Below are 21,392 nucleotides of genomic sequence, written 5' to 3' on the forward strand. Positions count from 1 at the left end.
TTTAAGGTTATTATAATAACAGAAATTAAAAACCAAAACTTTTTTGTCAAATGCATTTTCAGACCTACTAGCCATTTTCATTAGAATAAAGAATCTGTATAACCCCACTACATCCAGGAAGCTTTAGCAATAGACTGATGGGTATATAGGGCATGTTTCATTCATTGTACACATTGTTTATATTTAGAGTAACTATTTCTGGGATAAGTGATTCTCAAGCTAGACTACATGTCAGAATCACTAGGGAACTTTAAATATACTGGTTTCTGGCCCCATCCCTAAATAATCAAACTGTGATCTCTGGAAATGGGACCCATTTTCTTTCCTGACATTATCTTTAGGGGTTTAGATCATGTTAAGCTAGGTTTGGAATAAATTACCTATGCTAACTCTCTTACTGTTCTCTAAAAATCTTATGTAAAAATGTATTTCTTCACTAAATGAATTTCCCAATGGAAAAAGAGTGCTAAAACATGGAAACTATGAATTTTCTTTTAACTATTCAGGATAAAAGAAGGAAAGACCTTAAGTACCTCTGCCCCCACCACATCTAGGTGGTGACTGCTCATATAATAGGGTTCTCAATGACAAGATTTATTCTGCTTTGAATAGGTGCCTTTACTAATGAAAAGGAAGAAAAGTCTATAGAAGTAAAAATACTAGAGAATAGTATTGTGATTTTGTTGTTTTTATGCAAAAAATCCAGAGAGGAGAAACATATAGGGAAACAGTTATGTGGAGCTGAGGACACTTCCCCTCATAACAATTCAGACAACCTAGTGTAAGGAATTTGTAGTTTGCTTCCTAACTAAGATGCCAAAATTGCATAGTTTTGAGAGCTCTGAACAGGTTCCATTATATCTGTCATCTACAATCTTTATTTTTTTTAATAATGCAATTTACTCATTTTCTTAGGTTAAGCTGTTTTTCTGGAAGCATTTAAGAAGCAGTGCCTTCATCTGAGAAGAATAAATAAGGTTTATAATGTGAGAAGCCTGAGTCACCCTAAGCAAGTCCTCTTCTCTGTCTCCTATCCCTCTATCTAACTCATCACCAGTGTCTGTTTCTAGACGATATAGACACCTCCCATATCTGGTCTATCTACACTTCCATCCACACTACCATCCTGGTCAGGCTATGAATGCTCCTAGACTTGACTGCTGCAAACACTTCTTGAGTGGGCTACTGACATCCATCCTTATCCCGTCTCGTGGATTTTCCTACTACATCTAGAGAGATACATATGCAATCATTTTCAACACAAAACCGATTTTGTCACTCCTTCTTGAATCCCCTTCCATTTCAGCCTTGAAATCCTTGCATCTCCCACCCCGTCTTTCACAATTATCCTGACCTGTCTCATCTTGCTTACTGATCTCCAGTCCACTCTGCTCCTTGGCTTACTCCCACACCACCATCACTATCCCCAACTGGGATTCAAAGAATAAAACCCTCGTATCTTCTTCCACTCTTAATTTACCCCTATTCATCCTTCAGATTTCAGATTAATCATCACTCCTCTAGGGATGTCTTTCCCAGCCTGTCTGCATAGGTTAATTTCCCTACCACTCTGTCTCAGAGCACTGTATATCTTAGTACTTATCACAATTGGAATTTTACAATGACTGCTAATTATTTGATTAGTATCTCCCCCATTAGACTGTGCCTATTCACTTGTATCTACTTGTATCTTTAGTGCCTTGTGCAAGTTTAGCTCTCAATAAAGCACCCAGTAAAGTAAATATTAATTGAATGAATTAATGAATCAATTGGCTCTATTCCCTTACATATGAAACATTAAAAAGAAATCCCACAATTAGGGTATACTTAAGCCTTATGTATTGCAGTAAATGTTAATGAAAAAATGTCCTACTGACAAGCAACCACTACATGGATTACAGTAATCTATCACTTCCTGTCTAATAGGAAACTGTGGTTCTTATGAAGAAAGCAAACACAATTATGAAGCATGGCATAATGCCAAATAGGTTATAATCCAAAAAGCTCTGAGAGTAATAGAATTCCTAAGTTTCAGGGTCAGCCAAACTAATTTTCAAGCATATATCTTATATTTGAAACAAAATGCTTAACACTTGACCCTAAATATGTGTGAAATAATTCAGGAGTCTCATGTATCAAAGGTTAATGATGTACTTTCCCAATTAGGTATCTTTTATGGAAGGCAAACCACTATTAGAACATTAACTTTGAACATTAACTTTGAAAATATTTTAAGAAATTAAGATTTTTTTAATTTTAATTTTCTAGAGGCTTAGAGGGGTCTCCATACCATTAGCTACTTTCAGGGTGTTTAGCCCTAAACATTATGCCTAAATTCCTAAGAGTGGTATAATTGAAATATCACAGATTCCAAGTTTTTATTTTAACTTAGAATCCTGGTACCTATATTTATATCACAATCATAATTTAGAAAAAGTTACTTTCATATATCCACTCTTCAGGTGCCTCATCAATAAAATGATGTAGGACTAAATTTAATACTGTGCACAAAAGACCTATTATGGTGTGAGGAGTACACTGGGTGCTCAAATAATGCTATTTCTTGTCCTCTTATTTTTCTTCCTTGTTTGTATTGTCTTTTGTATTATTCAAAGCATTTGAAAAGTGTGGAAATCTGTGTGCCAATTTGTATATGCTTAGTTTCGAATTGTATCACATTTCATCTGTCCAGGACATGGATATAAAAGATCTTGTAACTAAAGATTGGAATGACTTTTTTATTCTGATATGTACATTTAGTTATAGAAATACAGCAATCAAGGGCACACATGAAAACTGACAGACCTTTTGAAAAGGAAGAGGAAGAAGTACATGTAACCTGTATCATTTTCAGATTGAGGTTCTCTGACATGTGGTTTACCTGAAGGAAATAATAAGTGATACCAAAGAATTTAACATAACCTCTTCTATATCTAAGTCTTCTCTCAAGGACCACCTTGGTGTGGAAATCTGAGTCACACACCCAACTTCTCTGGAAAGAGTGATTTCGAAACCAACAGCTAATTTCCTCCAGTCAAGCTAGGGAAGGTTCCCCCTTGGCCGTATAATGTACATTAGAAAGAGCAATTGTTTTCACGCTATCTCTCTCTTTTTATTTTTTTCTTTCTTCTTCTTTTTGTATCATAGTATTTTTTAAAAAAACATTGTTAAATATCATTTAAATCTTCTTGCTCAATACTTTTTTTTTGCAAATTGAAGTGAAAATCTGAGGGTTTAAATCTATAAAGAAGGCTTTTCTTGGATGTTTTATCTCAGCCTTCAAACCAAGTTTTTATATTTAGACTTAAATACAATTTTAACATTGAAGTATCCATTATGTTGGTCCCTTTGTAAAACAAAACAAAATAAACAGAAACTTAGATAGCTTGCAAGTAGAAGTACAGCTTTGAAAACAAATCCAAAATAATGACTGAATAAAACCTCCGTTGGAATATAAATTGAATCACTGACATTTGGCAGAGGCATCAGCTAACTCTTAGCCTGAGGTGATGAATAGTGCCTCTCAAAATGAAATACGCTGGCTTAGATCCCATTACAAATAAAAATACAACTCTCTGTAAATAATGACTTTATTCCATAGAAGTGATACTTGCACAAGGAAATAGTTTCATTATTACCATATATTACTCCAATAATACCCAGTAATATTGCTTAGGAGTAAAGAATATGTACTCTAACTTCCATTTGCCTGAGTTGAAATGCTGGCTCCATCAATTACTAACTGCAATCCTGTACAAGTTATATGACCTATCTCTGCTTTAGGTTTCTCATCTGCAAGATGGAGACAATAATATCCTGTAGAATGGTTAAAAGTTTAAACAATAAAGCATATATATGTAAATTACTAAGAAACGTCAGCTAGAATTTGGTCATGAAGTCTGGAAACATAAATATTTACTATACGAAACCACCATATTAAGTGGTCAATTAACACCTGTGCTCCACAAGCTAAAAGATCACTTAGAGGAGTTGCCATAGGATGGTGTACCACCCTATTATGCTAGAGTGGTGAAGGACTAATTGGATGATAATTTCCAAATCTGCATCTGCTACCGTGGTCATGTGAAATGGGTTACACACTCACGAGATTCGAACTCCCTCGATTACTTTTTCTGGGACATGAAAAAAGGCACAGTTTTGTTCAGAATAAATCTAAGAAACAAATCATTATGACAGTTCATCACGATTTGCACAGTGGAGATACTATGGAAAAACACTGTCACTGTTGCAGTTCCATGCCCATACCCTTAGGAAAAGGCAGATTTGTGAAGAGGAGCCTTCCCCCAGATGTCTTCTTCTAGGGCAACAGATGGAGTCAATAATAAACTCCTCAAAAGGTGAGGATACAAAGTTCTTCCTTTCTAAGAGTTTAGGTAGAGAGAGATCTTAGAGTCTTCTGTTATAATGTAAATTTATTTCCAAAGTAGGAACCAGTTGAGAGCAGTGTAATACTGATGGTGAAGAAAAGCAGAGATTCAGAGCCCATGATACTGCCTTGGAAAAGTCAGACTGAGATCTTATGAACAAAATAAAATTCTGATAGAAGCAGAATTTGAATCCAGATTTATCTACAAAAGTCTTTCCTCTTTCTGCTTCTGGATATATTTTACAGTTCTTGTTATGCCAGAGATCATGCCAGATTTAGCAAATAAAAATACAAGATACCCAGTTAAATCTGAATTTCAGATAAATGAATAATTGCTTATATATGGTAATATACACCATATATGGTATATATATATATATATATATATATATATATATATATGGTATACCTTATATGGTAATTATATACCATGCAATATTGGGGACATATTTATATAAAATAAATTATTTATTGTTTTTCATCATTAATCTGAGATTCAAATTGATTTATCAGATTAAATATAGTACATTCAGTTAAATTCGAATTTCAAAGAAACAATAAATAATTGTTTAGGGTAGGTATGTCTCATGCAACGGTTGGGACATTTTTATATGAAACAAATTATTCTTTTTCATCATTAACTTGAAATTAAAATTTAATTCGGTGCACTGTATTTCTTCTGGCAACTTTATGTTGCCTTTGTACATTCTCCTTTAATCCAAATTTAAGAAACTTAGAAGAATTTGTCATTCTTTCTAGTTCAAGTAGATAATAAACGATCAACTTTGAATTTAAACAATGGTTTATTTTACTTCAGAGTTTGTGCTGGTGGGGATGGTGGGTTTGGACTGCTGCAGGAGGTGGACTAGGGATACAGAAAGGGAAGGAAGTGACTGCCAGGACAATATCCACCTACTTCACCATTTTGATACGGGCTCTGATCCTGCACTCCAAGATGTCTCCTTTCTTAAATTCAACATCTCTTTTTGCTCTATCGTCTCTACAAGTTTGGTTAAATAGAAAAGAATGGGCAAATATTTCCACTCTTATAAACCCATAAAAAGCATACCAATTTTTTCGAATCAAAATTCAGGCTGTAGACTCTGAAAATCATCTGATACATGAAATGTTGAAAAATAATGATAGTCAGAAAAATCTGACCTGAAGAGTCATTCAACTCAATTCCAATTCCTTTAAGAGCACACAAGAAAGTACATTCCTTCATTTGGTGGTACAACTCTATTTTCCTTATATGAATACAACTCACTGGCATTTAATGTAATTTCTTAAATGTTTTTAGTGGTTTGCATTTTCCACCTATCAGTATCAGAATCCCTGAACTAGATTAAAAGATTCTCTAAGGAGAGATTTATAAAACATTTAAGAATTATTGATAATAATAAAACACCCCTATTTTAATTCATTTAAAATATATTTCTATCATTTACCACAAACTAATTCAAATAATTAGCCTAGAGCACTGGAGTTAGAAAGAAATCTAAATTGGAGCCTCATGTGATAGTCTTTCTTTTTGCATAATAAACCCTAAGCACCTATGTTTTTTGTTTTTGTTGTTTTCCTCAGTGGACATGATCTTTTGCACACACCTATCACTCTCTCACCTGACACCTTTCATAACAAATGACCTACCTTGGTTGGATGTTGAATATGGATTGGATGTGGGTTGGATTGTTGGTTGTTGAATATGTGTTACTACAGGAAATGCTATCCATTAATTAATGCAACTCAGCCTAGAATGAGATTTATATATAATAGTATAACTTGAATAGAATAGATACCAAAGTACTACCCAAAATAGACCCCAGTTAATAAATACCTATTTACTAATAAAATTTTTTAAAACTAATGTTCATTTCTGATACCATTGTACTTAGTATTGATACATTAAAAAAAAAAACCTGCTTAAAAATCAGTGGTTTTGGGGACGCTTGGATGGCTCAGCAGTTAAGCATCTGCCTTCAACTCAGGGTGTGATCCTGGAGTCCCAGGATTGAGTCCCACATCCGGCTCCTTGCATGGAGCCTGCTTCTCCCTCTGCCTGTTTCTGCCTTTCTCTTTCTCTGTGTCTCTCATGAATAAATAAATAAAATCTTTAAAAAAAAATCTGTGGTTTGGTTTGGTTTGGAAAGTACAGATCGTGACTCATTAGCAGGTAGAGAGAGCCCTCTGGAATAGTAAAGATGAGTATGCCTTGTACAAAAAGTGTCTAAATATCATCTTATACTCTTTAAGTACATGAATCAGAGTCAAAAATATTTAAAATCCACTGTAATTTTTTTTGCTTGGAAAAAAAAAGTGCTCTTTTGTGTAAGTGTCCCCTTAGAATCTTATCTAGAAGGAAACATAAGCCTTACTTATTAGAAAATCTTAGTTATTGATATCTTTAATAATTAAATATCACTTTTATTACCCTTTTATCACTTTCACAGAAGACAGATTTAGACAAGCTATTTATATCCCAACTATGGCTGCCTCAATCTCAAAGATTTTGAGACCCTTTAAAACATGAAATTTGCCCCCCCCCATGCTTATATCTTATCCATTTCTGGAGCTGCAGAATGGCCATATTTTGTCTCTCTTCAGTATCTGCCACAAAGCTCTATTCCAGCATAGGCCTTTTATTCTGTACTCTTTCAATATCACCTCCTAATAAGAGACATCTTCTTTCAGCCTCTTTTAATCTGTCTCTCTCTTTTTCTCCCCCTTCCCCAACTGTCTTTATCATCTGTGAATGCCTAAAGTACTACATAGTGGCTTTTGTCATTTGATTGTTCCAAAAGATCTCTAAGGTGGAAGGGGATGATGGAAAGAACTTTGAGTCCATGCCTGCAGTATGCTAAGCACTTGTTGAGATGTTAGCGAGCATAATCCTCACAATATGTTTACAAAGAAAGATACAGTTGCTTGCCCATCATAAATGATCACACTGAGGCCCTGAGCAGTCAACGGGGTAGGGGATTGGTAGACCAACTGAGATGCATAGAAGTAAGATCATTTGTACCAGTCATGAAAGAAAAGCAATGGAAACAAGACCTGACTTCCAGTTTGGTGCTTGCTCTCTCCCCCTAAACACTTTCATACTTTAGTTGCTTTTGGAGAAATGATATGAGAGTTAGGTAAAATGGCTATATTATGAGCATTTCCTTCCAGTAGTGCTTTTAACAGCTGCTTTAGCAGCTCAGAAAAGTGAGAGTGATATGTGTTATTTTCCTAATCTAAAAACAGCGATGATAATAAGAGGATATCTGGCTTGTTTGTATCTCATCTTTTTGTGTATTGTTTGTTTTTATTTTAATGAGTGCAGGAGACTGGATAATAGAGCTCTTGGTATTTGAGCCATTTCTGTAGCAACAACAAAAACTGATTTGTCCCATCATTATCCCGAAAGTGCCAAATTTTGAGGTTATAAATTATCCTAATCTCGACAGTATTCAACTTCTAACTGGGTCTGAACTGGTTAAGATTGTCAGATTCTAGGATTTGAGTCACACGCTGCTGTGATAGAGTAAAAAGCATGTAAAATCAGTGATCTGCCCAAAGGATTCACATTTATGATTGATTTATGATTGATTATTGATCTCCTGAAGGGCTTTCTACAAGTAGAAAAGTTTCTTCATGAAACTTTATTCTAGAACATGATCTAAACATCTGCACATACAACGTTAACATGGTAACATTACCTATTTTATTTTATTTTACAACTTTTTGTTTATTTATTTATTTGAGAGAGAGTGAGTGAGAGACAGCACAAGCAGGAGGAGCAGCAGAAGGAAGGAGGGGGGAGAAGCAGACTCCCCACTGAGCAGAGAGCACAAAGCTGGGCTGGATCCCAGGACCCCAGGATCATGACCTGAGCCGAAGGCACACCCTTAACCAACTGAGCCACCCAAGTGTCCCAACATTACCTATTTTAAAGACTTGTTTAGGAAGAGGACTCTAGTGTCTATTGGCCCTCATTTTGTGTGACTTCCCTGCTGCCTTTGACATTGTTGACCATCTATTCTTCAAATTCTCTTTTGTCCAGGTTTCTGACACTTTATTTTTCTGATACATCTTCTTGTCTTTTTGACAAGTTCTCCCTAATTGGATTTTCTTCCTTCTACCTTTCAACTCTGGGGTAGAACCTGCTCCTCTGTTCATTTTACTTTATTTTCACACTCTGAGAAAATTAACCTCCCTCTATGGCAGTCTTCTCACATTTTTTTTTCTCTGAATTACTCCTGGCAGCAGCAGTAATTAATGCAGATTCATTCCATCCTGTGTCTTACCTTAAAACTGTTTTTTTTTTCTATTTCATAACACTTCACTGCAAATGCACATAACAGTTTTTTTTTTTGGAATTGCGAAAGTTTTAAACATTTTCTCCATATTTTGAAATATATTCCCAAGGGCTATCTCATTATATCCATGGCTTTATGCAGCCCCTGGCTGTAGCCACGTGCCCTCAGAGCAGAAATACCATTGGAGAGGTTCAGCCTTAAATTATCTCTGTCTCCATCTCTGACCTGCATCCCAAATCTAGTCAAACTTCCCTCTGGTCAGGATTTTACTTGACAATTCTGGCAAATATCTGACATATAACCTGCTTAAAGCCAAATATATAACTTTCCCTTCCAAACTGAATCTCCTTTCTCTGGAAATGGTATTATGATGCTCTTGGTAACACAAGGTTAAGATTTCAGTGTTATTTTCAATTCCTCCTTTAAGTTCTATATACAATAACTTCATTGTATTATTATATTCTACTTCTTACTGCTTCATAGTCTAGCATCTTCCATAGTACATGAAACAGCTTTAATCTTTTGGGAGTCATGAACTGCTTTGGTCATCAGAAGCCCATATATCCCTCCCCAGAGGATCTATATTGTAGTACATCTGTAAGGGGGTTCAAATTCCCCAGCCCAATAAAATGGGCTTTACCATTTTACCAGCCACTTTCTTTTTCTTCAAGACTTCCAAGTTGCTGTCAGATTTATCTTCCTTAAATACAGTCTTTATCAAGTTATTAGCCATCTCAACAATTTTGTACCATATAGTGCATAAACCCCTTACAGCATAAAATAGAAGAGTTGGCTGAGGTTTTAACATGTAATAAGGGTTTACATGACTCAACAACTTTATACATATTATTATAGTTAAGATTCACAATAAAATTACATGATAAGATCATCTTTTATAAGTAGGAAAAAGTCACATATATGTATAGGAGAGCTGGACTTAAAAATCCAAGTCTCTCTTACCTCAAACCTTATGATTTTTCTGTTAATTCAAGTTGCCTTCATTTGCCATCTTCTCTAAAACCCAAAAACCTTACTCTGCCTTGAATAAATGTCTTTTCCCCAAAACTTTTACCAGCTTTGTATTCCATGCCTATCTTTTCATGTCTCTGCTCCAGCCAGAGTTCCCTCATCCTCCCCCAAACTTGACATATGCCCATGAGTTTTCATACATTGCCTCCTCACCTAAGAAAAGGAAAAAACAATCAATGGCCCTTGCCCTTCCTATCCAACTCTTTACCCTCTTTCAAGGCCCACTTTAATTTGTGATTTCCTTTTCCATAGCTCCCCCTGTGAATATCCAATCAGTACTTTTAAACATACATACACTTCATTGTCATTTCCTTTAATATTTTTCTCTGCAATCATTTTGTACTATTATTAGCTTAGCACTGTGTGTAACCTCCCAACCCATTAAACTATAGGCAGTTGAGGGAGCCATATAATTTAATTTACAAACAGCAGGGGCTCCCTATATCTGTTGAATGATTACATATGTATGCATAAATGACTCATTTTCCTAGTATACAACCCCGCCACAATTGTCTAATCTTTATTTTTCTCTGAGCTGATTTCTTTGTGATTTCTTTTTGAAGTGCAGTAACAAAGAGTGTTGATTTTTTTCTTTAAAATTTTAGTCAAGTATTCACTTTAACCACACTGGAAACATATATCGATCCCTGAAGGGAGTCCTTCATGTAAAATGGTGAAAAGGGAAATTTCACTCAACTCCGTGGTTCTCAAATAGGCCATTAGGCTTTCCTTCTATCAATACTTACATCCCTTAATCAGAATAAAAGGTTGTTCCAGCTTGCCTTAAAAAAACAGAGAAATAGAACCTGTTCATTGTTGGAAATCTGTTAAATCTGTTAACGCTATGTTTAGCGTTAACTGGCTTGGGCATTGATGTAGAATGTTGAGAACTCTGCCCAACATGCCCATAAATAAATCATCTGCATGATCCTAACTAGAATATTCCTATTAGCTGATCTCTGTGTAGCCAGGGAATATGTCTAGTGCATTTTGATGGAAGCAAGAAAAATATAAAAATTCTCAGGTAATACATAGTAAATCAAAGACAGGGCCTAATACGGAAAGATTACTTCTTTGCTCCCAATTTAAATACTATAGAATTTGTTCTGATCCTGTGTGTAAAAGAACTGGATACTGGTCAGCCCGGGTGGCTCAGCGGTTTAGCACCACCTTCGGTCCAGGGCCTGATCCTGGAGACCCGGGATCGAGTCCCAGGTCAGGTTCCCTACACGGAGCCTGCTTCTCCCTCTGCCTGTGTCTCTGCCTCTGTGTGTGTGTGTGTGTGTGTGTGTGTGTGTGTCCGTCTCTCATGAATAAATAAATAAAAATCTTAAAAATAAATTTAAAAAAAAGAACTGGATACCGAAAAGAGATCTAAAACATGAACGTTAATGTTTACTTATTCAGTAGAGTATTTGAACCACATTTTTCAGTAGAAGGAATACATAGGCAATTCATTAATTCTTTCAATAAACAAATATTGACTTACAATACTAGGCTATAATCTCTGCCTTTTCTACCTATTCAGAATTTATCTTTCAGTAAGACATTGGGCCTTTCTTTCCAAATTGCATTCACATCTAGAAATCACAGGCAGCTATAGGCTCACCTTTCAGTCAACACTAGAATATGTATTTATTTCAGAAACTCACCAGTATGGTGCTTTTTTTTAAAAAAAAAAATTCTATTTGAAGTATACATATATACAGAAAATGTACCACTCTATTAATTTTCAGGAAGGAAACACATCCATGAAATCATCAAGCACTTCAGGAAATCAAACAATACCAATACTTTTAATACACTCCTTGCAGCATCACCTAGACTCCACTCTCTTCCTGCAAAGGTATAATTACTATCTTGATTTGTCTGTTTTTTAATTTCACCAAGTTCAGCTCTTGTGCTTACCTGAAACTCACCATCTTCTTTAAACTTATTAATCACATTTCTTTTAGAATCTCTGATTGATAACTGCAATACTAGTTCTCCAATGGGTCTTTCTATTATTTGCTCATTTTATTTTGATCATTTGATTCCAAGTCCTGGTATACCTGATAATTTTTGTTTTGAGTGTCAAATATTAAGTATGAGAAATTAAAGTGGTGTTTTGAAGCTTTGGAAGATGTTACTTTCCTCCAGATTCAATTTCTCTTGCTTCTAGAATTTAATTAGAGACTGAGTTTTGATTTTCCTGAGGGCTAGTTTAATTCTGATTTACTGAAATACACATTTCTTCCTATGGCTAGCAATAAAGGTCATTTCTTTCTAAACAGTCAGGTATGCTTTTTTCATTGGATAATAAAAGTTGCATGGACTCAAATTCCATTTGACAAATACCAGGAAACATAGCTTTAAGTGCTCTGTTCTACTGAAATCATTCTACCTCTTTTACCTTCCATTATTACTTGACTTTGTTTTTCTTTATACATTTGTGATTTCATTATGTTGTTACTTCTCATGTAAATTTTCTTATGGAAGGATATGGAGTAAAAATATCAAATTAATAAACATAGCTATATGGGGTTTGAAAAATGTTTTGCATATATCTCAAGGGTGTACCAACAGATCATTTTAATTTTGTTTTTGTTGGTGGTGTTCATCTGTTTGCTTTGCTTTGCTTAATATTTCTTCTTAGGAATTTTGTAATAGTATCTGCATTATTTGGAAAACTGTCCCTCTCCCATTCCCACAGTTTTGGTGGGTATGTTACTTTCCAAGGATTGCCATAACAAAGTACCACAGACTGGGTAGCTTAAGACAAGAGAGGTTTTTGTTTTTGTTTTGTTTGTTTGTTTGTTTGTTTGTTTGTTTTTTGTCATGGTTTAGGAAGACAGAAATCCAAAATTAATGTCTCAGCATTCGGTCTTTCTTGGGGTCTCACATCAAGAATCTACTCTATGCCTTTCTCTTAGTATCTCATGTTTGTTGGCAAATAATGGTTTGTAGATGCATCACTCTAATGTCTGCCTCCATTGGCATATGGTGACCTCCTCGTGTTTTCACATGGTTTTCTCTTTGTGTATGTCTGTCTCAGTATATCTCCTTCTCTTCTCAAGGCACCAGGCATATTGGATTAAGGGTCCACCCTATTCTGATATTACCATATCTTAACTCATTATGTCCATGATGACCCTATTTCCAAAAAAAGCCACATTCTGAATTTCCAGAAAGATATGAATTCTTGGAAGACACTATTCAATCCATTACAGTGGAATGACCAACGATAATATTCATCCTTTTGATTACAGCATTAGTCAATCAGATTCCTCCTGGATTTTACATATGAAAACTAGTAAGAGAGGATTTCTCTTTCTTTGTGGATCACCATAGGGAGACAATGTAAGCCTGAAAAACCTTTCTCATCAATGTTTTTTAAAGAATGAGGCTAATATAAAGAGAAAAAACAGAACTGAATGATGGGAAGAAGATGGGGGAGGGATGGGAAAGAGAAGGATCTGGAATTCCTGAAACTCAGAGCAGAAACAAATAAATCCCTTTATTTGTTTTACTATGAGATTGTTTGCTGCAACTGGAAATTATTGTTTGTTTGTTTGTTTTAATAGAAAGGATTTTCAATAAAACCAAACACAGGGCAATTTTGCATTTTAGTGAGAGGGCAAGTGAGAGAGAGGGAAATGTGTGTAAATTAAAAAATGTATGTGTCAATATACCTATTGACACAATTTTAATCATTGGATCTGTTTCCAGTGTTTTATTCTTCAGTCTAAATATGTACCAATGATAGAATGGTTAAATAAATTAACATAATTTGCATTTTAAATATTGTGCTGGTATCAAAATTGTGGGGCAGAGTTATGTGTACTCATATGGAAAAGGCTCCAATATTATATCAAAAAATAAATCATCGGGATCCCTGGGTGGCGCAGCGGTTTGGCGCCTGCCTTTGGCCCAGGGCGCGATCCTGGAGACCCGGGATCGAATCCCACGTCGGGCTCCCGGTGCATGGAGCCTGCTTCTCCCTCTGCCTGTGTCTCTGCCTCTCTCTCCCCTCTCTCTCCCTCTCTGTGTGTGTGTGTGACTATCATAATTAAATAAAAATTTAAAAAAAAAAAAAGAAAAAAAAAAGAAATCATGGAACAAGGTGTATGTTTTGATACCATTTATGAAAACCATGCTTGGGTGCATATGCACCTATACACACACCACACACTTAGAAATATATACTGAAAGGGTATATACAAACCTACTAATAATAGTTATTGTTAGAAAATGTGGGAATGGAGAATTTGGGGCAAAGAGAAAAAGGTTTCTATTTTTATCCTTCATAGATTTATCCTTCCTGCGTATTTCCCCATATATTCATTTACTACTTGCTTCATTAAAATCAAACAAGTCAACAGCATAAAAGGAAATAACTGTGGCAGAGTTATTTGCCTCCTCTGATAGGCTGTATTTTCCTTCATCTCCATGTGTTCCCATAGTTGTCGAGATGGTTGCCCTTTGAAAAAGCATATATGTGTGTCACACACCTAAGTACCCGTAGGGAGTAAGTTATCAGCAGTGAATAAAGAATGCTGCTGAGCTGAGACTGAGTGGACAGAACTGTTCCTTAGCCTCGGGCTACTGCTACCATGGGGCCATTATGACCCAGTCTTGTGATCTTTATATATATTTCTGGATGCACATTTTTCCACCTGTCTGGAGGATAAATTCATAGAAGTTGTCCTACTGAATCAAAATAAATGTACATTTTACATTCTGATTGATACAACTAAACAGAAGAAGTCAGTCACTCTTACTAGTTTAGCTTTATTAAATGCCTTCCTCTGATATTTACGTGAAGTACAGAGCTATTTAGATCTTGGTGAGCACTCCCTAAATATAATGTGGACTTTTTAAATAAGTAAATAATTTTTAATAAGAAAATTTGCTTTGCTTGTGTTCTCCCAGAGTGCAAATTTGAAATGTTCAGTGTCAAAAAATAAAGAAAAATGGCATTCACTACTCCCTTCTCGTCCCCACCCACATCAAAGCTGGTATAGCTGTCTCTGAAAAGTAGACATCTTTCACTTACAATGAAGCCAACAAAAGAGACAGAACCCATCCTCATAGCAACAAATCCGATGCCTCGAGAAGAGCCAAGTGGAACAGCACAAGGCCCTGTGCCAAAAATCTGAAGATGCAGGAAGTGCCTTGGGATGGGCTCCAGCTGCAGCGGAAATGTGAGAAGCCTCAAATGGTTAAAAGGAAATAGTCTGCCAGAGGAGGGACTTGTGTGTCGCAGGATGTGTTGCTACAAAGAATTTCTCTGGCTCTTTGTTGTTAAGTTATCTGATACTGTGCATATCAATATTCTTTTTTACTGAATTTTATTGCATGAAATAGGAAAGGGGCATGGAAGACACATATTGATTTCACCCCTTCTGCTGATGCTGCACCGTCTCATCTTGCCTGTGACATCCCCATGAAAACACCATTGAAGGGTCAATGAGCTGTAAAATGGTTACTTTTATCCTCCAAAATAATATTTCACTAATATCTATGCTTGGAAATTCATACACTATTTCAAGGACATAGATTTATTATAAAATGTAATCTTTGCTCTTAGGGAAGGCATATACTTTCGTTAAAGAAGAATTTCATACAAATGGCAAATACAAACAGAGATGAATGGATTCATCAGTTTAAGATCTCTATAATGAGGGAAGGGGCAAATAACATTATTCCTGTTAAAGATTCTATATTTGATAAAATGAGCCCCAGTATGATGTGATCTTCACCGAATATAATCTGTGATGGAATCTGGAATATTCATAACAAAGCTTTTATTTGTGAAGTTTCTTTTTTGTATCAAAACACTTTCACATACTCTAACTTGCAATTTATGCCAATTAGCAATCCTGTGAGTTTTGCAAATAGGTGTTAAATTTGATTCACCCATGTTACCTCAAGTGTCTTTGTAAAACAGGTCATGGTAAAAAATTCAATAAGCAATTTCAAGATTAGAAAACTGAGAGGTTAAGTATATTACCCAAGGTCATCCTAGTTAGTAACAGAGTAAGGCCTGCACTTCTGCAGAGCTCAAAGGTACAACCACTGAAGTTCTACTTGCTTTTATCTTCTCTCTTCAGAGAGAACGTGTGCTCTTTCCTGCAAGCTTTTCTCCTGCTCACTCTCTCAATAATGGGCATTATGATCTCAGAGCCATTCTCCACAACAAGAGCCATTCTCCACAACTTTTCCTCACACTGCACTACTTACTATACTTATTATCGTGTGGCATTAGTTGTGCAGTTTGGGCTCCATTGAAGGAATATTATTTTCAAATTGAAAAGGATTAAATGCACGTGAAAAGATGCAATCAAGTCCAAATGCAGGTAGAGAGAGAGAATAAAAGAATAGCTATCAGCTTTTAATAAGCTCACATCACTAAGGCCAATAAATTTTGCCGTGATGGAAAGAGCACACAGGTTGGTCTTACACAAGTTGGATTTGAATTTCGGCCCTTACATTTTTTGCTGTATGAAATATAATCAACAGTCTTGGATTCTTCAATGATAAAGTAGGCATGGTAATAGCTATGTCATAGGGTATTTCTAAAGTGCTAAAATAATGATTGTACTTCATGGGTACTTAATAAATTGTAGCTATAATTAATGAGGTATGAAATCAACTGACTGAGTTGACTCAGAGTGCATGTGATTTCAAGAATATATTCTAATTAATAAATGATTTATCAGAACTTTGGGAGAGATAATTAAGTATGAAGACTTAGCAAGTATTCACTGATACCAAATCATGATCCTTCCAAAGAATGGTGCTTTGGGGTCTACATAGTGGTCACATCTGGCCTGCAGTCTATTGTTTGGCCTGAGACCCAAGAAGGTGTTTATATTTTTAAATGGTCAGGCGGGATCCCTGGGTGGCTCAGCGGTTTAGTGCCTGCCTTTGGTCCAGGGTGTGATCCTGGAGTCCTGGGATTGAGTCCCACATTGGGCTCCCTGCATGGAGCCTGTTTCTCCCTCTGCCTGTGTCTCTGCCTCTCTCTGTCTCTCTCTGTCTCTCTCTCTCTCTCTGTCTATCTGTCTCTCATGAATAAATGAATAAAATCTCAAAAAAATTTTTAAATGGTCAGAAAAAAGAATTTTTAAAATATTTCATAACCTGTGGAAATGAAATGAAATCTAAATTGCAGTGTGCATAAAGTTTATTGGGACAACAGCTGGACTCATTCATTTGCATTAGGTCTAAGGTAGCTTTCCCATTAGAATGACAGAGCTGCAGCAGAGATCATGTGACCAAAAAGCTTAAAATATTCACTACCAAACTTTTTACGGGAAAAGTTTACAGGACCCAGAGTAGAACATTAGGTCAGAGAAACACCCCAGACACATTGTATCTGTATTTCACAAAGTGTTTACATCAGCCACCTGTGACAGAGGCAGCTACTGAGGAGCAAACACAGGTGCCGTGCTGTCCTATAGTCTTCCTGGGAGGTGCCTGCCCACTATGATTATATATCCAAAGTGTGGCCACGTGAAAAGCTTAGCCAATGAAATGTGAGCAAAAAGAGTATGTATCATTTCCAGGAGAGATTTTTCAAGAAGCAGGCTCTAGTGGATGACAGAGCCACAAAACCTAAGAGCCTTGGCCTGCATTGCATGTCAGGGGTAGCAACTTGCCCACCAGAAACACCTGTTCTTGGACTTTGATTTGAATAAGAAGTAAAATATTACTATCTCTCTAACTAATTCACTCTTAAAATGTCCTGAAAAAGATAAGGCAACGTGTCTGAATGAATATACTTAAATGCATTTATTGATGAACATTGGCACTCAGCCTGGGTTGCTTAATCAATTGATGCCAACATGGATGGAAGAGGTGTAACACCAGAATTCTTCATCCTTGCTCCCACGTTAATAACCAGTTCTATGAGACCCAACTAGTAATTTTTAATGTGTTAAGCCTGCCTCTAAAAGAGTTCCTTTGGATCTATTTTTTTCTGAAAAGCCCAAGTGAAGAGAATCACTAAGACAAATATTAGTGAGGCAGATTTCAGTTTAACATAAAGACTAATTAAAAATAAAATAGAGAACTGCCCAAGCACAGTTACCTTGTAATGTACTGTGCTCTCTATGAAGTGGTGAAGCAACAGATAAAAAACCATCATTAAATCTAAAAAAGAATTCTATAATTATACAGGAGGTTGGATTAATAGTTCCTCTAATTCCTTCTAACTTGCAGTTCTTTAATTTCATCATTAAATGTTTTCTTGTTTTAATCATGCACTTATTATTTTGTCTCAAGAAATTTAAAGATCAATAAGTTGGAAGGCAATTTTGTCACTTTGGTTATCTATAAACTGATGATATGCCCAGGTCCTAACTATACAATTCAGGGACTTTGGATTAACTTATTCATTTTGCCATACAGTAAATAAGGTATCCTGGGGAATAGAAAGATATGAAGGAGGAGGACTGGTATATTCTTTAGGATATGTCCATCTGCAAGCAGGAAAATACCAACTAACAGTGACTTAAATAATAGAAATAAAGAGATTTAATAATTTCACATCAAAGAAGTTCGTACTTGGCTGAGACTGCATCAACTAAGAGATCAAAGTTGCTGTCATATACAGTAAGATCAATTAATAATTAGTAGTAAGTCATATTGACATATACCTGATTAGACATACTGAGAAGGGCTTATTGGGGTGCATGCTAGTTGGGGGGAGGGTAAGGAAGAAGGAAGAAGAGAGAGAGAGTCTTAAGCAGGCTCCACCTCCAGTGCAGAACCCTCTGTGGGGCTCAGTCTCACAACCCTGAAATCATGACCTGAGCCAAAATCAAGAGTCAGACACTTAACCAACTGAGCCACCCAGGCATCCTTAAATATTTTTAAAATAATGATCGTATGAATATCAATTTAATGTAAGTCTGGACAAATGCTTTTTAATGGTTATTTCCCCCCTGGGATTTGGGGAGATCTCTTCACATGAAGGAAGCAAGAGAGAATTTGAACAAACTTACTTCATTGCCCTCTGAAGAAGCTGCTCAGAAAAGAGAAAGTCACTGCTTATCAAGAATTCCTTCGATTCTTCTCAGAGTCAACCTGAATGAGGAGTTCCTTAGGCAGCTAGAGACAAGTTTTATGGATACAGTAAATATATTTTTATTGCTAAGTAAGCCAAAATGTAAGCAGGAATGCTTAATGATACTCTAGATACCCCGGGAGTGAACTTTCGCCATCCTTCATACATTGCTGACATGTCAACTACAGCACTTCACACTTGACTGAGAAGCTATTAAAACAATTACCAGGTCATTAACAAGGGCTTTTAAGACCAGTTTTGAAACCATACTAGTGAGAAAATTTGCTTTGATAGGCATATTAGCCCAGAGGGTGGCCTGGACTTGGACAATTTTCAACTTCAAGGCCCTGTCCTCTGGCCTCTCTTCTCTTTATTCTTCTCATTTCTGAGACACTCCCAAAAGCTTGTAAATTATTATTTTAAATTTCATTAAAACCCCAACCATTTATGCCAGAACAATTGGAAGACTCTTGCTTGAATGCCTGTGGTTCTAAGTATCCAGATTCAGAGCAAGTTTTCTGTAACCACCCTTGTCCTGCTTGCTCCTCTCACAGCTTGAGGCCTTCTCTTACCTCCAACACCCAAGTGCACTGTCTTCATCAGGCCCATAGCTGTCCTAAAACTTCCACAGCAACAGCTCACCCTCCCTGCTCTTCCGGATGCCACCCAGTGCTTCCAAATTACCCTCTCTCCCCGAGAGTCAACATTTCTACCCCTTCTCTCCTAACTAGGTACAGAGAGGAGCATGTACTCATCCTGGTCATAGTAATTGACAGAGATGATAAGTTTCTGACATGTCTCATGAAATATATGTTTGTATTTCAAAGAGAATCTATTGCAAATGGATTAAATGCTGTTTAACGTGTTAGCTCTGAGGAAAATAGTACTGTTTTGTTTTACTGAGGAGAAATTAAAGAACACAATGATAGAGAGCCCAGTTAGGAAGGTCTTAATTGTCTCTTAATTCATGATTAAATGAAAAGCTAAGCAATAGCCATTATTACCAGATGTCCTTTTATCTACCTCCCCTCTCCCCCTAAGGTGGGATTCTTTATAAGAAGGCCTGACATAGAGATAGATGAATATGCATGCCAAAGAGATGAGCTCTAATGTAGCTGAAATCTGACAGCTAATCCAGGTGGCCATTCTAAGTGGGTATTCTGACCCTTTCATACTTTCCACAGGACATTCTGTGACAGCTTTATTGCTCATTTGGGACACTGAGGAGTAGTGCCTTCTTACTCATTTATGGAAATATTAAGTACTTGGCCAATGTGATTTCTAAATAAAGAAATGTTTGCAGCAGAGAATATACAGATATTACATATTCTCTCTTATGGCAGATAGCTAGCCTATCTCAGAAAGAAGACAGAAATTTTGGAGAGAATTTCACCTAATACTCAATAGTCAAAATCTGTTACTAATAAGGAGACTCAGGCTTCTTTGGGAGTTTCTACATAGACTCTTTCAGGACAGATAACAAGTATACTTTTGATTAGGAATGTCTCCCTCTTTTTTTATATCAATTTTACTGCCAGCACATCTCCTCCCACAGAAAATAAGTGAGTAGAAATCAGATCTTGATATTCTACTTGTAGAATCTGGCTGCAATCAATTGCAACTTTTATGGGAAGTAATGCTGCTGTTGGTTTTGTTTCTTTCATTTCTCAGACTACCGAAGAGACCTATTTCAAAATAGGTCTAAAAAATACAGATTGTTTAAGGTCTTAATACCGTTCAAAGCAAATTACTAATAATAGTAAAATAATGGCTGAACTTTTAATTTCAGCAAATTTTTGCAATAATTAAACAATGAAAAACCTATCATTTTCAGATGCAAGTGTTGCGGTTTGAGAATCCAATATTCTTTTTTTAAACATTTACACAGTTGACGTTGTAAAGCCCTTCTAGTACATATGCTTCTTTGTCATCTTTCAAATTGCATAATTATTTACCACATTTATTTTTTTTCTCATGTGACAGAAGAGACTGTATTAACTATATGTTGCTATGAAAAAAACTGCCTCATGATTTAATGCATTAAAACAAGAATAAGCAGGGATGCCTGAGTGGTTCAGTGGTTGAGCATCTGCCTTTGGCCCAAGGTGTGATCCTGGAGTCTTGGGATCGATTCCCACATCAGGCTCCCCACAGGGAGTCTGCTTCTTCCTCTGCCTATGTCTCTGCCTCTCTGTGTCTCTCATGAATAAATAAATAAAATCTTAAAAAGTTTAAAAAAAAACAAGAATAAATACTTCTTCTCTCATAGTTTCTGTGGGTTGGGAATCTGAGAGCCACTTAGGTGAGTGATTCTGTCTTAGGGGTCTCTCTTGCAGGGCTGCAATCAGGGTGTTGTGTGGGACTACAGTTATCTGAAGGCTTATTAGACAAGGAAGATATCCAAGGTTTCTGATTCACATAGCTGGCAAGTTGGTGCTGGCTGCAGGAAGACTTAGTTCTTCACCATGTGGATCTTTCCATTGGACACCTTGAGAGTCATATAGCTGTTGCATTTACCCAGAACAAATGGCCCAAAACAGAGTAAGGCAGAAATGACAGTGTGCTTGATCATGTAAGCTTGGAAATCACACACTTTTGCTCTGCTGGATTCTACTGGTCATAT

The sequence above is a fragment of the Nyctereutes procyonoides genome, unplaced genomic scaffold (assembly GCF_905146905.1).
Source record: "Nyctereutes procyonoides isolate TBG_1078 unplaced genomic scaffold, NYPRO_anot_genome, whole genome shotgun sequence".
Taxonomy (NCBI): domain Eukaryota; kingdom Metazoa; phylum Chordata; class Mammalia; order Carnivora; family Canidae; genus Nyctereutes; species Nyctereutes procyonoides.